This window comes from Staurois parvus, unplaced genomic scaffold (genome assembly GCF_062004578.1).
Source record: "Staurois parvus isolate SC_StPar_1 unplaced genomic scaffold, SC_StPar_1.0 ptg000151l, whole genome shotgun sequence".
In the NCBI taxonomy this organism is placed as follows: domain Eukaryota; kingdom Metazoa; phylum Chordata; class Amphibia; order Anura; family Ranidae; genus Staurois; species Staurois parvus.
In genome coordinates, this window is record NW_028317947.1 from 7,365,466 (window position 1) to 7,382,617 (window position 17,152).

At 44.2% G+C, this 17,152-nt stretch overlaps 1 protein-coding gene across 2 annotated transcripts in view; it reads left to right on the forward strand.

The window, feature by feature from the left end:
• Positions 1–8,157: 8,157 nt before the first annotated feature.
• THRA (thyroid hormone receptor alpha) overlaps positions 8,158–17,152 on the forward strand; it is a 283,605-nt gene continuing 274,610 nt past the window's right edge. For both annotated transcript variants that reach the window (XM_089674381.1, XM_089674382.1), the window contains exon 1: positions 8,158–8,499. The gene's annotated coding sequence lies outside the window, so the exon portion shown is untranslated. The remainder of the gene's footprint in view (positions 8,500–17,152) is intronic.

The window sequence follows — 17,152 nt, forward strand, 5'->3', positions numbered from 1 at the left end:
CAGAAGACGTTGGTGGTGCTGGACCTGCCATGCTGCAGTGGAGTGTTGGGTCCCTACAGAACACTGCTGGATCGGTGTATGTTTTATTGTGGATAACCCAGTGAAAAAGGTAAGGGGTGGGAAACATAGGGGAGAGGGGTATTGAAGTTTCACTTTAAAGGATAAGTTCACCTTTAGGAGCATGTTACATTCTACACCCATATTTAGGGTGTAACATGCTGATATGCATAGCCCCCTTTTCTGTGACAGCGAGCAGGGGATGTTCTTCCCTCGCCCTCTGTCACATTTTGAAAACAGTCTGGCTGTGCAAGGCTCTGGCCAAGTCATTCAAAGGAATCTATGAATGAATAAACTACAGGTCCCATCTGCCACTACGGTAGTAAACAGGAGAAATGTAAAGGATGAATGTCCCTCATAAGGGCACAGACATTAATAAAAACCTTGCAGATGTTCTAAACCCTCTCCACTCAGTTGCCTTCAGTTATACATTTGTGTTATCTAGTGTACAATTGATAATGAAGATCTGCCAAACATTGCATAGTTTACATACATTACATAAACTTTACAAGAAAAAAAAAAGCTAGGTTGGCTTCTTAACCTCCTCGGCGGTCTTTTTTTTCGATTTTTTTGTGCTGAAAGCGGTACCATTTTTTTGCATGGAAATATGTAGTTTTTTATTGTAGGCTGTAATTTTTAGGAATAACTCACTGAAATCTGTACGAACAAGAGTCTAGTAAACATCCCGGGTAGGATAAAATTTGAAACACTAAATCATAAATTATAATTTAATAAATAATCATAAAAAATAATAATATAATAATCAATTTAACTCAATAATATAATCAAACCAAAAACACTGAAATTTGAAATACAGAGGCAAATTCGCACATCGCTGAGCAAAGTCACAAAATCGTTTTCAATGTCTGATGACTAATTTCCCCACGAATCATTATCACTCAATTCTGCAAGTCGTTCTGATTTACTATCGCTGTTCTCTAGCTGGTCTAAAACCGCTTTTGACGTAAAGGGACGCTTTTTGGACGCCATGGACTTTTCTAAGTTTCCAGGCAGAAAGAACAGTCAAAATGCAGGCAGGGCACAGGACAAAGCACTCGGGACAAAATGTATGTGAAATGCATTGAAACAGCAATGTTTTACTATGTAATAATCATTTAAAAAAAAAAATTAAATTTTTTAAAAATTTCAAATTTGCCGCCGGTTCCGGCGCCCGTATGTCCCGACGTCACGGACCAGAACATGGAAGCCAGATGCCGGCATCGGCCGGAGGAGATGGCCGGGGACGCTGCAGGGGACACATCATGGGAGCGAAGGACAAGTGCTGCAGGGACTTCCTAAGCAACGCCGCATGGTAATCCCGAGTGTAGCTTGGGGTTACCACTTTTGGTACTCAAATTTTACCCTGAGCTACACTCGGGAATACCGCTAAGGAGGTTAAGCAAGTAAAAAGTGATTAAAAAGGACATTTTAAAAAAATAGTTATATGTTTATAAGTTATGCTATTTGAATGGGACCATGTTATAAATAAAATCTGGATGTTCTATATTACAATATGCGTACAAAAGTGGAAATACACTTTAGTGTGAACATAACCCCTTGGTGCCCCACACGCAGCCTACCAGTACTTTGTCTCGCAGGCTGTTGGGTGCTGGAATGCTCTCTGAGTTGCAGCACCCAGCATTTAAAGTCAAGTAAAGTCTATGCCTGAGAAGATAGAGAGCAGCATAGGAGCCCGGGAACCTGTGATCAGGTAAGTGATCACCATTGGGGTAAGGAAGACGGGTGGGATTGGGGTTGCAAATACTGTAACTATGACTTTTAATAATAGGGCACTTTCCTATCCAGGGTACCAGCAGTGTCCTCACCCCTAGCTGTTTCTTCAATCGGCCATCAGGTGCTGGCGCCTCCATCTTGACTAAGGGAAACCCGGCAGTGAAGCCTTCATCACTGGTTTCGTACTGCGCATGTTCAAAGCACGCTGCACTTTGTGAATGGGCCGCAGTCTTCTGGGACCTTGGGAATGTCCCAGAGGGATGTGGGGGGAAGGGGGTGAACTTCCGGCTCAGTTCGCCACGGAAAACTGAGCTGGAAGTGGGATTGGGTACCTGTCAAAACCAGGTACCCACTTCCCCCTCGCCCCAAAAGGTGCCAAATGTGGCAGCACACGGGGGAGAAGGCAGAAAAGCGGAGCTTACACTTTTGGGTGGAACTCCACTTTTAACTATCACTGCCATGACCCCCAATACAGGAAGTGGGGTTTAACTTTCATTGCCATGACCAGGAGGGGGGTTAGCTTTCACTGCTGTGACCACCAGTGCGGAGGGGGGTTAACTTTTTACTGCCATGGGGGAGTTCATTATCACTGCTATGATCATCAATGCAGGAGAGGGAGTAACTTTGACTGCCATGACCATCCTTGCCAGAGGGAGTGGGGGGTTAACTTTCACTGCCACGTCCATCAATGCAGGAGGGGAGTGGGGGATTAACTTTCACTGCTGTGACATCAATACTGGAAGGTGGTTAACTTTTACTGCCATGACCACCAATGCAGGAGTGGGGGTTAACTTTCACTGCTATGACCACCAATGCAGGAAGCGGGGTTAACTTTCAGTACCATGATCACCAGTGCAGGAAAGGGGGTTAACTTTCACTGCCATGACAGCAATGTGGTGGTGGTTAACTTTCACTGCCATGATCACCAGTGCTGGAGAGGGAGTTAACCTTTAGTGCCATGACCACCATTTCGGAGTGGGGGGGGATTACCTTTCACTTCCATGGGGAAGAGGGAGTTAACTTCCACCTGCATGTTCACCAATGCAGGAAGGGGTTGGGGGTTACTTTCACTGCTATGGCCACCAGTGCGGGGGGGGGTTAACTTCCACTGCCATGAGGAGTTAATTTTTACTGCCATGATCACCAGTGCGGGGGACGGGTTTGTTAACTTTCACAGCCATGACCACCAATGCAGCGAGGGTGTTAATCTTCTGTGCCATGACCACCAATGCAAGGGGGGTTAGCTTTCACTGCCATGATCACCATTGCAGGAGAGAGGGTTAACTTTGACTGCCATGGCCACCAATACAGAAGGGGGTGGGTGTTAACTTTCACTGCATGTCCACCAATGCTGGAGAGGGAGTCAACTTTCACTGCCATGCTCACCAATGCAGGAGAGGGGTTACCTTTCACTGCTATAACCACCAATGCAGGGGTTGGGTGGGGGGTTAACTTTCACTGCCGTGACCATCAACGCAGTAGGGAAGGATAACTTTCACTGCCAAGACCATCAATCTGAGTGGGGGGTTAACATTTACTGTCATAGAGGAGTTCATTATGACTGCTATCATCATCAATGCAGAAGAGGGATCAACTTTGACTGCCATGACCACCAGCGCTGGAGGGGGTTAACTTTCACTGCCATGATCACCAGTGCGGGGGGGGGGGGGGTTTGCTTTTACTGCCATAGAGGAGTTCATTATCAATCCTGTGATCATCAATGCAGGAGAGGGAGCAACTTTGACTGCTTGACTGCCAAGACCACCAATGCTGGAGGCGGTGGGGGTTAACTTTCACTGTCATGACCACCAGTGCGAAGGGTGTTAACTTTTACTGCCATAGGAGAGTTCATTATCAATGCTGTGATCATCAATGCAGGAGAGGGAGCAACTTTCACTGCCATGATCACCAGTGCAGGAGAGGGGGTTAACTTTGACTGCCATGACCACCAATGCGGCGGTGGTTAACGTTCACTGCCATGATCACCAGTGCTGGAGAGGGAGTTAACTTTTACTGCCATGACCACCATTGCGGAGTGGGGGGGGATTACCTTTAACTTCCATGGGGGAGTTAACTACCACCAATGCAGGAAGGGGTTTGGGGGTTACTTTTTCTGCCAATGCAGGATGAGAGTTAACTTTCACTGCCTTGACCAGCAATGGGGGGGGGGGGTAAACTTCCACTGCCATGGGAAGTTAACTTTTACTGCCATGATCACCAGTGCAGGAGGGGGGGGGGGGGGTTTGTTAACTTTCACTGCCATGACCACCAATGCAGCAAGGGTTAACCTTCTGTGCCATGATCACCAATGCAGGAGAGAGGGTAACTTTAACTGCCATGGCCACCAATGCAGGAGTGGGTGGGTGGATGGGTGTTAACATTCACTGCCATGATCACTAATGCAGGAGAGGGGTTACCTTTCACTGCTATAGCCACCAATGCAGGAGTTGGGTGGGGGGTTAACTTTCACTGCCATGACCACCAGTGTGGTGGAGTTTACCTTTTAGTGAGATGACCACCAACGCAGTAGGGAAGGTTAACTTTCACTGTCAAGACCATCAATGCGAGTGTGGGGTTAACATTTACTGCCATAGGGGAGTTCATTATCACTGCTACGATCATCAATGCAGGAGAGGGAGCAACTTTCACTGCCATGACCACAAATGCTGGAGGGGGTTAACTTTCACTGCCATGATCTCCAGTGCGGAGGGGGTTTAGCTTTTACTGCCATAGGGGAGTTCATTATTAATGCTGTGATCATCAATGCAAGAGAGGGAGCAACTTTGACTGCCAAGACCACCAATGCTGGAGGGGGTTAACTTTCACTGCCATGACCACCAGTGCGAGGGGGGTTACCTTTTACTGCCTTAGGGGAGTTCATTATCAATGCTGTGATCATCAATACAAGAGAGGGAGCAACTTTCATTGCCATGACCACCAATGATGGAGGTTGTGGGGGGTTGACTTTCACTGCTGCCATGACCATCAATGCTGGAGAAGGGGGGGGGGGGCCATGACCACCATTGTGAAGTGGGGTGGGAGGAGGAAGGTCAATTACCTTTCACTTCCATGGAGGAGTTAACTACTACCTGCATGACCACCAATGCAGGAGGAGGTTGGGGGGTTATTTTCTCTGCAAATGCAGGAGAGGAGTTAACTTTCACTGCCTTGCCTACCAGTGCGGGGGGGGGGGGGGGTTAATTTCCACTGCCATGGGGGAGTTAACTTTTACTGCCATGATCACCAGTGCAGGAGTGGGGAGTTGTTACCTTTCATTGCCATGATCAGCAATGTAACGAGGGTTAGCTTTCAGTGCCATGACCACCAATGCAGGAGGAGGGGTGGAGATTAACTTTCACTGCCATGACCACCAATGCAGGAAGGGGTTGGGGGGTTACTTTCTCTGCAAATGCAGGAGGGGAGTTAACTTTCACTGCCTTGACTACCAGTGCGGGGGGGGGGGGGGGGGTTAATTTCCACTGCCATGGGGGAGTTAACTTTTACTGCCATGATCACCAGTGCAGGAGTGGGGAGGTGTTACCTTTCATTGCCATGATCAGCAATGTAACGAGGGTTAGCTTTCAGTGCCATGACCACCAATGCAGGAGGAGGGGTGGAGATTAACTTTCACTGCCATGACCACCAATGCGACGGGGGTTAACTTTCAGTGCCATGACCACCAATGCGACGGGGGTTAACTTTCAGTGCCATGGCCATCAACACAGTAGGGAAAGTTAACCATCATTGTGGGGGGGCTAACTTTCACTGCCATGATCATCAATGCAGGAGTGGGGTAGAGGGTTAAATTTCATTGCCATGATCCCCAGTGTGGAGGGAGGGAGATTATCTTTCACTACCATGAGGGAGTTAACTTCCACCTACATGACCACCAATGTAGGAAGGGGGTGGGGGTTGCTTTCTCTGCCAATGTAGGGGAAAAAGGGAGTTAACTTGTACTGCCTTGACTATCTATGTGAGAAGGAGTGGGGGGTTAACTTTCACTGCCATAATCACCAATGCAGGAGGGGTCTTAACTTTTACTGCCATAACCACCAATGCGATGGGGGTTAACTTTCAGTGCCATAATCACCAATGCAGGAGAGGGGTTACCTTTCACTGCTATAACCACCAATGCAGGAGTTGGATGGAGGGTTAACTTTCACTGCCACGACCACCAATGCAGGAAGAGAGTGCCACCAGTGTTTGAGGTTATTGCACTCCATCTCCTTCATTGTGCATTGCGATACACAAAAAAATACAGCAGGGCCAAAATTATTGGATGTTGAGGTGCACTATAGCCCATTCATTTTGTGCTATGCTGCTTTTGTGTGGCCCTCTTAAAGTGTCAGTTGCTGCACTTGAGGCCTTCTGTCATTTTCAAGCTGACCACAACTGACGTAGCCCATGGAAGCCCACCTTGGACAATGACATGCAGCTGTTACTTAAATGAGTGTATGCAGGCAGGAAGTGGCTATAAGAGAAGGGAGGAAAGCAGCACTGAAATTAAGGATAATGGATGATTTACATCAATGCATTGCAGGAATGCATGTGTTAATGTGCATGTTACTGCAATACATGCTATATGCATTGCAGTGCATCGCAGTGTAATTGCAGAAAGAATTGAGTGACATGTCTGATTTTTGGTACATTTTAGTTTGTCTGAAGCCTTAATGCAAAGCACGCCAACATAATGCACATTAACGCACTGCACAAATGTAAATGGGCCCTCAGTCCCCATTTACACCTTAGTGTTTTGGTGCATGACTTCCAAAGCTCAAGATTTCAAGAATCCCATTATTGTCATTAGGGCCCTTCACACCTGAGTCTTGTGTTCCTTGTCACATGAAGCTCAAAAAAGCACAGGAACTTCAGGGCTGAATCGCACATTTTTGCCCCATAGCTTTGATAGGATTGCCTGAATAACACTTTAAAAAAGCATGTTTATGTGTGTTTTTATCAGCGCTCCCCTTTAAAAAAAACTATAGGGCCAAAAACATGGGAGTCATGTTCACAAACGCGTAGAAAAAAGCCTCCACATTGCCGCACTATGCTCGCACTAAGTGTGAACGTGAGACCAAGGAAGGTGAATAAACCTATTTTCTAAAACAGGGTGTCCAAACTCCAGCCCACCGGACTAAGCTAGGGTCATTGCTGTGTCTTCGGTGTACACTGATTATGAAGTAAGGTCAACAGAGGCTGCCTATGGTCTCATGAGGACCCCAATGTAAGGGGGGTTCCTGATGTAAGGTTGGATTCACGGGAGCCCTGATGTAAAGGGTGCTCTGATGGGGACCATTATGTAAGAGGGGCTCTGATGTGGACCTCAGTGTAAGGGGGACTCTGGGGACACCTGATGTTAGGGGGGCCTAGATGGGGACACCTGATGTAAGGGGGCAGTGCACTGATGGGAACCCTGATATAAGGGGGACTCAGATGTGAATCCCAGCTCTTATAGGGATCCTGATGTAAGGGGGGCTCTGATGGGGACTGTGATGTAAGGGGGGCTCTGCTGGGGATATTGATGTAAGGGGGCTCTGATCAGGGGCTTGATGTAAAGGGGGCTCTGATGGGGACTCTGATGTAAGTGGGAGCTGTGATGGGGCCCCTGATATAAAGGACGACTCTAATGGGGATCCTGATGTAATGGGTGACCTGAATGGGAAATCTGATGTAAGGAGGGACTAATGAGGGTTCTGATGGGGACCCTGATGTAAGGAAGACTCTGATGGGGACCCTGATGTATGGAGGGCTCTGAAAAGGACCCTGATGTAAGGAGGGCTCTGAAGGGGACCCTGATGTTAGGGGGGCTCTGATGGGGACCCTGATGTTATGGGGGCTTTGATGGGGACCATGATGTAAGAGGGACTCTGATGTGGACCTCAATGTAAGGGGGGCTCTGATGTGGACCATGATGTAAGGAGGGCTCTGATGGGGACCCACAATTATCATAATCATAAAATATAAGATGTGATCCTTGTACTGAAAAGTTTGGAGACCCCTGTTCCAAAATAAAGTAAGAAATAATATGGACATTATTTGTCATACACAGGGATTTAGCAACCTAAATGGCCCCAGTTAGGGTCTGGCTCTATGTTAAGTGTTAAGTTAAGGTTTGGGCTCTCAGCATCTTTAGGAGCCTTGTCTGCTGAGGGGAGGACCGGCGCCAAGTTTGTCCTGATCATCCAGAACACATTTCACAGTCCTGACAGTGGCCAGAAAAACCAAGGGCTGTCATTGAGCAGGATTCCTCCAGGGGGCGCTCCATAGTAGCCTTACTGTATTAAAAGGATATGATACACAGATAGAGAGGGAGGAGCTGAGTATAACTAGATTTTTTTCCCCTTTCCTCTCTGTCTGTATTCCTGACACACGGAGGGAAGAGAAGAAAGAGAGAGGGACACACAGAAATAAACCCCCACCCCCTTTAAAAAGAAACTAAAGCATAAGAGATCTGGATCCCTAAAAGTATCAGCTGGCTTGCCCTCCAGATCTGGGGCTTGGTCTGGGGGAGATCTAGAGGAAATAACAAGCCTGCACCCTTCTTTATTTTTTTTCTTGTTAATTTTTATCTTTTTCTTTCTTTTTTTTTTGTATCCTGGGTTCCCCCCCCCCACCACCACCCCCCTAAACTTGATCTGCACTGCATAGCCAGGGCCTGGAGATCAGAGCGGAGGGGGATTTAAAGGTCCAGCGTTGTTCTGCAGAGAGGTGAGTTACCATGCACATGGGGTCGGTGGTGGGATGTGGCTTTGTGCTGTAGTTGACTGTTAGCAGGCTGAATACAGTAATGAGGTCGTGTCTTCGCACAGTCCTACCTGCTTAACCCCTGATCTGCCAACAGGAAGGGGCGTGAGATCTTACTTCTTGGACTGTATAAAAAAAAAAAAAGTGGGGGGCCACAGCCTATTTTTAGCACCCCCCCAGTCTTCTTAACCCTGGTCATCAACCATCCCCACCCCCTTTTTAAATAACTATTGCAGGTAAGGGATGCATTGCTATAAAATTTCGCAGGGTCGCCTTCCGATCAGGATGACCCCCCTCCCTCCCCGTCTTTTTATTTTTCTTTAAATCTAATTCATGCAAAGCTGCATGGGTGATCATATTTAAAGGGGGTGTCCTGCCGGATGCTATTTACATAGAACATTTCCTTTCGAGTGTCAACAAGGCAAGGCTGGCTGGTTCAAAGCTTGCCTGCTGGCTGCCGCCTATACATACACAAGGCCTCTGTCTGTATGTTGACTATGTTATAGCTGTGCAAGGTTGTTCAAGGCTGCCTCCAGCCGAGGCGGAGAAGTGGTTAACTCCCTCTTAATGCTGACAGCGCATAGGCCGTGTCCTCCTCTCCCCCTTGACTTGCAATAAGGCACTCCAGACTTGGGGCAAAGCGCTACGAAGGAAAGCGGTGGGATCCCTGCAGATTTAACCTCTTCCCAGCCGCCTGCACTCTAGACAATAATATAAAAGCAGCTACGGTTTCCGTACACTTTTCCACTGCCTCGGCTGATGCCGTTTTTAGCATTATCGAACTTCTCGTCGAGTCTTTAGTATACGTGGAAAGGATCGTAAAGGCTGATGAAAGAGAAAAAAAAGGGGGGCGTTTTCCGAATCCGATCATCTGGCAACAACAACCCAAAAGCGTTTTTATGTTATGATGGACACTTTCCGTCAGCGTTGGCTGCTGTCCTAATAGACCTGTCATGTCAGAGTGCTTTAAGGGCTAACTAGGGTGCAAGGGATTGCGCCTCCTCGCGGATCCCATTTTTTTTTTTTTTTATAGGGAGCACCATATGGTGCCTTAGTTACTCTCCTGCAAGCTTCTGGGCCTTCGTGCCAGTGGTTGGCCTTTCAGCCGCGTGTGGCGGACTCTTTAACATCAGTGACACCCTTGACACTATTCCCAGCACTGTTTGCAAATCAGATTTAACCGTGTCATGCCCTGCATATCATTTCGGTCCTGGAATGTTGGCTATTTAAGTGACCAAGCAATAAAAGTGATGCTCTTTGAAATACACTTGTTCGTTTACTGGTGGCATATCTTATCCATATATGTCATTATGTCTAAAGCCCACCATACACGTTACAATAGGACCATGCAATCTCTGTACAGTCAACTTTAGATCTACCAAAACTATGTACGGTAACTGCCAAATTTACCCAGTCATTTTGTATGCAATCCGGCAGGATCACTACATACTTGTTGGTAGATTGAAAGAAGATTGTACAATCAGATTGTAATATGTGTGGTAAAAGATATTTTTTTACATTTATTATTACATATAAAAGATGATTATATATGTTACATATTAATATAGTATGACATAAATTATTATATAGGTTATGTATTGTTCTATATCATATTATTATATAGGTTGTGTATTATTATATATCATATTCTATATTATTATATAGGTTGTGTATTATTATATATCATATTCTATATTATTATATAGGTTGTGTATTATTATATATCATATTCTATATTATTATATAGGTTGTGTATTATTATATATCACATTATATACTATTATATAGGTTTCCTATTCTTACATATAACATATATTATTATATAGGTTTCTTATGATTACTATATTATCATATTGGTTACCTATTGATATTTTTATGAACCAGCATATATCTTTTTGCATTTGTCCATTTTATAAATATCAGCTCAGAATCAGCTATAGAAATTGAGGCTTTTTTTAGTTCTCGTGCCCACCTGTGCAATTAGTCGCTCTTCGCCCATCATGTGACCGTGCACAACAGGAGGAATCTGATTATTGTTTGTGGGGTCCGTTCACAACTATACATATAACATGCTTCTGTGTGAATTGGAAAGAGGTGCAAGCACTTCTTTAGGTGCATTTTTGGCCCCATAGATTTTAATCGGAGTGCGTGCAAAATGCATGAGCAATGCAAGAAAAACGTATGGAAAATGTTCAATGATAAAGCATAAAAATGTAGATGCACAGATGTGAACCTAGCCTTATATCAGGTTATATGTACAATGTATGTTCTGGAGAAGTCAGATCTAAGTTCCATTACAGATAATTGTTATATGGAAGGACAGCTTGGTTTAATTTGACTATATATAGTTACTTTTACATATATGACATGGCGTTTTGTGTTGGCAATGTGATTGCCAAGCTTATATTGAGTAGATTTTGTTGCCGCTGAATAGCTATGCAGCCCGCATGCTGCAGCCTTTCCATCGCTGTGCATGCTGGCATATATGCATAGGCTTATATATGTCGCTTTTCTTTGTTTGCCGTCCTGCATGTCGGTAATGTTTATAGCGTGGCCATCTTTATTTTTTTTTTGCTTTTTATTTTTTGGCCCCCGCGTGTTAATGTGTCCCGCAGGTGGCCTTTGAAGTGGTGTTGGCACTCTGTCACGCAGACATCTGTCATGATTTGTGTGTTGTGTTCAGAGAAAGGGGGTGTGGAGGTTTTTGGCTTGGAGAGAAAGTGCGGCGAGGTCTCAGGGCGTCCCAAAAACTGAAGCGGAAACAACAGCTCGCAATGTTTGACATCGCTAGTCTGAGGAAATTGTGCGTGCGTGTGACAGTGGCTGACTCACTGATACAGAGGTCTTCGCTGTCCGTGGAATTATTTAAATGCTTATTTTTTACTTTGTCTGTTCTCTTTTCTTTTTTGCCGCAAAAAGTGCCAAAAGTGCTCAGTTGCAGAAACCCGATGCAGCCTGCGAAATCCTAGTTGTGTGACGACGTGATAGGTCAAAAAAGTGTGTGACAGGCTCACCGAGACCTTTGTGTGCCTAATGCTGACAGGAGGGTGGCTGTCTGTTTGTGTAACACCGAGGGATCATGTTTGTTTATGAGAGGCAGGGAGAATCCTGTATGTCTGAGGCAGAGAGGCCTTCATAGGCCCTAAGCGTGCCGGATTGACGGCTGAGAATTTTAGCCATGTATGACAGTCTTTGTGTTAACACTCTGAGCACATGTGTGGTACTGATTTTGTGTTGGCCGCATCGTCTGGCTGGAAAAGCTTCAATTCTTTTAACGGGGTGAGGTGGAGGGTGTCTCGTGTGGGACGAAGAGGTTTGCTTTTAAGGAACAGATCTTAGATGTTTTTTGTGATGGACAAGCCCCTCACCTGTTACTGCCTAACACAAAAATGAGAATATGAGACTGAAACTTGTATGTGAACACCCTTCAGATCTCAGATTATATTTCCTTATTTCAGATGTTTGCAACTCATTAGGAAGTCATTATTTATACATTTCTATACAGTTCAAAAGACAGTTTAGTAGTTATGAAAGTGCCGGTATTTTCTTTATTTATTACAGATATTTTAGATAGCGTAAAAAAATGTACACAGCGCTTTACATACTCTACATTCACATTAGTCCCTGTTGTCAAGGAGCTTACAATCGAAGATCTCTACCTCACGCAGACCGGACGCAGAGTCTACGTACAGGTCCTTGCTCCCATCCCTGCGTAGCTGTTAAACTGAGTCTGTATAGCCGATCATATCCATTTGCTGTCTATGGGCTGCCTGCACGTAGTTCAAACAGCACTGCACGTTGCACAGGATAGAGCACCTGTTTACTGTTTACCTTGCTACACAAGTCATATTGTAATTGAATGTTATTAAAATTACCTATCTTTTCAATCTGCAAACCTGTAATTTTCTGGAAAATGCAATTCAATATGGCAACCTGGAGGCATGGGATTGCAGACCACACCCCCCCACAACCAGAACATTCCCCAAATACGACCAATTAAAGAAAAGAAACAATTAAGAGGATCGTGGCGAGAAAACGGCCTCGGCACTTTATTGGTGTTACACAATAAACCATGTACATACATCAATAACTGTTAATGAGATTCAACATGCAAATATAATAGATCACCCTCTTCTGGCTCAGTCAGTAGAACTTGAGCTATCACATACAACATCTAACGCTGAAACGTCACCCCTCCAGGGTAACAGCACAACACAAAGTGTGCGCAACAACGGGGGTGGGGGTGCTCTCCTGCTTGCAGGCTGGCTACTGATCCCAGATGATCAAGGCGCTCCTTATATCCTGTCCGACAATGCTCCAGAAACTTCCGTGACTCCCGATTGGATCCCTGTAATTCTGCTTAGCATAATTTAAAGGGGCCAACACCAAATTTTCCCCACACGTGACAAACCCACCCTTTTAAAAACTTCAAACATACCCATTAGAAAGGGGAGGGATGGGGGGGGGTCGCATTCCCACGGAAGTGGTTCTGCAACAAAAAAATGTAATTTTTGGTGGGATACTTCCAAAGGGATGCAGACCCTGCCACTTCCCTCATAATAGCTCTGCAAGTTCAGCAGGTCATTGCTAATTATAAAATCACTTCCATTCACATTCACATTTTGCACATGAACACAGATAAACAAATAGCTATTTCTTGAGAATAACAAAAGGTAAGAATCTGCAACAAAGTTTTTAATAATTTAGATAGCTGTTTCTAGTTTAATTTGCTTTTTTGTATTATTTTAATGTGTTGCATTATATAAAAAATGCAAAGGAGGAAATTAAAATGTATTTAGATTATTTGGATTTCCTTTTAATAAGGAACTTGGTTGCTCTGAGCAACACCCAATGTTGCCAGCCAGATGTAAAAAAATGCAGTTTCCTTCATGCAGCCCTGTCAGTGTCATATTACATGTGTGTTGGATGGGGCAGGTGTTTAGCACACACAAGGTCCAATAGAGTTCATATATGCAGGAGGGAGGATTTGATCACATCATATCACAACAGATCATCTCATGAATTTCGGCATGTTGGATTCATTGATGCAGTGAGCACACATACGGCTGCATGGCTGGCAGATTCTGGATGTTAAAGCGCATGCGAGTCATTAAAAAAAAATGGCAACAACTGTAAACAGTGGTTGCTATGCTTTTATAATGTGTGTAACATATGCACTGGTAAACACGTGTATGCACATGTCTTCTGGGACTCCCTAGTTCTAAACGTTGGCCCACGGGCCAAATCAGGCCTTCTGCAGGATTTTATGTCCTCTGTAAGAGGAGACTTTGATGGAGGCCCTGATGTAAAGGGGCTGTGCTAGGAACTCTAATGTAAGGGGCTCTGCTGGGAACTCTGATATAAGGGGGCTCTGCTGGGGGCTCTCATGTAATGGGGCTCTGATATAGGGGGGGCTCTGCTGGGGACTCTGATGTAAGTGATGGGTTTAAGTTTATTTTAAATTTCTTTGCTTTTGTTTTACTAAAGCTTTTTTTTTTTCTAAATTTTATCATGCCGATTATAAAAAACAAGCAAATAAAATGCATGAATTGATTTAAATTGGTATTTTATAAAACATTTTTTTTTGACCTGCTGGAAAGTTTGGAGACCTGTGTCCTAGGGAAATAGTTCCAGGGTTAAAGTGTAACTCAAGCCAAAATAGTCTCCTTGTTTGAGAAATTTCCCATCAATTCCTATCCCAGTGATCAGACAGGTAATAGAAAATCTTCTTAAAGCAATAGTATATTTGATAGTTAATTATATTCTCTGGGAAAGTTGGGAGATTTCCCTTAATGTGGAATTGAAGGCAAAGCCTTTTTTTCCCCATTTTTGAGAGTAAGGGCCGAGTTATATACCGTGCCAGATTTTTTTGTCATCTGTGGCCATTTGGGGAGATTTTCCTTCAATTCCTGTCCTACAGCTACAACAGGAAGTGAAAGGGAATTCCTGGTATTCACCAGAACTAGTGTCCCTATTGGAAGATTTTTTTTCTATTCCTGTTCTGGTGACAACTCAGATTTTAGGAAATTCTTTTCACTTTTGGTGCTAATAATCACCAGGACAAATAAATATCTCCCTCCCCCCCCCCCCCCCCCCCCGGTGCACAGACAGCAATACAAACCTGACAAGTATTCTAATCCCTTTCAACTCCATCTAAAACTAATAAATTGCTTTGCCTTCAGTTATACTTTAACTCCCTGTCCTGGAGACAATTATTCATTGGACAGGAAGTAAGGGTTATTTTTCTCAGTGAGGGTAGTGAGAGAAATATAAACTTTGACAGGGGTTGTAACTCTTCTACACGCTAATCAAAACTAAAAAAAAAGAAAAAAAGAATTGACTGGAGTAGAGCAGCCGTATTGCATGGGGTACACTCCAAAAACTGATTAAAAAGTCAGGCATTGGCCCTTTTTTATATATATATATATATATATATATATATATTTGTATAACTAAAACCAAACATTTTTTTCTTTAGTTTTGGACAGTGTGGCAAGGGATTAGAACATCTGGCAGGTTTTTATTAATGTCTGTGTCCTTGTCTGGGAGATTTCCTCAATCCCATATTCTGGATTGTCATCAGCACAGGAATAGAGGGGAAGTCTTCCAATGAGAAAACCAGTGCTGGTGACAACTGGGGATTCCCTCACTTTGGAGTTATTTCCTCTCACTTCTTGTTTTGGCTATGGGACAGGAAGTGAAGGAGAATCGCCCCAATGGGATACAGTAAATGTAAAAAAAACTGACACAGGTTTTAACCCCCTTTACTGTAGACAAAATGTACTCAATCATTAAAATCACATAAAAGCTTAACCATGTTAATTTGCGGCTTTAATTAAAAGAATGTCTGGTGATCCTGACATGAAGGTCCTTGTTCAGGCATTTCCTTTTATAGGATGAGAACACTTTGTACATCTCCCAGTTGTGCTCCTACGTTGTCACTAGGGTTATTGTCCGATCAGTAAAATTTGAATGGGTTGCCAATGTCATTGCTTTCTCCTAGATAAGGTGACAAACTTATCTGTCACACGTGGCTTGACGATGACTACAAGTGCCTGTGCGCAATGTGACCCTCAGGAAGCTCTTGGGCCCTAGTACCCAACCTAGGGCCCGAGGGTTGCATGTGGCCCTATGCTATATGATGTGCGACCCTTGAACCTCAGCAATCTGTAGTGGGAACATTGATTAGAGTAATATCATTGATACCTACTAATCTCATGTACTGTATTCCCAGTTTTTTATTGTCTTCTGCAGCATATCCCCAGCCAAAAAGGTACTTTCTGACAGTCCTTTCAGGCATTGCATATATTGAACATTATGTCTGCTCCTTTAGTGATGTCTGGGGCCACATTTGAGGCACCCTTTAGTTGTCAACCACTGCGGTGGAGCAATGTCTCCAAACTTTCTAATCAATGTGCCAGTCTGTCCTTCAGACTTGGGGGGGGGGGGGGGGGGGGACGTACTGTGGTCAGTGTGAGTAGAAAATGCCCAGGCTTCAATGGGAGTAAAAAATGTGTCATCATTGTTCTTTAGTGGTAGGAATAGTGCCCCATTGTTGGTATCAGAAGGAATAGTGCCCAATCAATGGTGTCAGTGGCAGTAATTATGCCCCACTGTTGCTGTCAATAGGAGGAATAGCACCCCAAGGGCTGGATATTGGCCAGCAAAATACCACATGTGGCCCCGGACCACAGTTTTGAGACCAGTGCTCTTGAGCAAAGGAATGGTCTTCCAGTTAGGGTTTATATGTAGTTGAACTGTAGGGTTTATACCCAAGAGTTATTATAGCTAAAGTATTCATCAGTAAGCATTTTCTGTTGACCCGGCTTTGTACTTTTTGCTCTAAATATGAATCTGAAATCACTTTTTTCCTTTTATTGTATTATGTTCGCTTTTCCAGCATATAATAAGCTAGAGCATTACTAGCATTTCATGTTCGGAAATTTTTGTAATGTTACATATATTATTTATATAACAGCGTAGCTTTTTATTTCCTGTATAGCACATTTGGATCTCATATATTTTCACATTAGTTTAACATAAAGCTGGACCTAAAAGGACATTATTCCCACTTTATAAATCTTCCATGGGCGGTAAAACAAAGTGCCCAGTTTCTCCTATGCTGAATACTTCCATAGTGCCTTTCTACAGTAATGTATGCTTTTAGTGGGAGCCAGTATGGCAGCTGGTGGGTGGTAGATGACATATTGGGGCTATGCCTTCTTGGCAGTGAACGGGAAACATTGCAGGAGAAAGAATGGGTCAGATTTATATAAAATGCATACAGAGGTGCCCATTTATGGGTTGTGCAGGCAGACTGGTGGTGGCATTTGTCTGCTCGTGCATAAGCCTTTAGGGCTCATTCACACCATATCAGCTGGGCTGCATAGATCAACACAGGCTTAATGCAGAACACATAGAAAACAATAGTTTTCTATGTGTCATGTTCACATCATAACGCTGCACTGAGCATGTTTGTATTTGTACGCAGTGCACAGCAAGACATGTCACCTCACATCTGCAGTGCATAGACTTGTATGTAATGTCATTTAGTGGCTCTTTAATAAAGTTTTACTTAAAAAAGAAAAAGTAAACCATGCTTAGCAACACAGCGCAC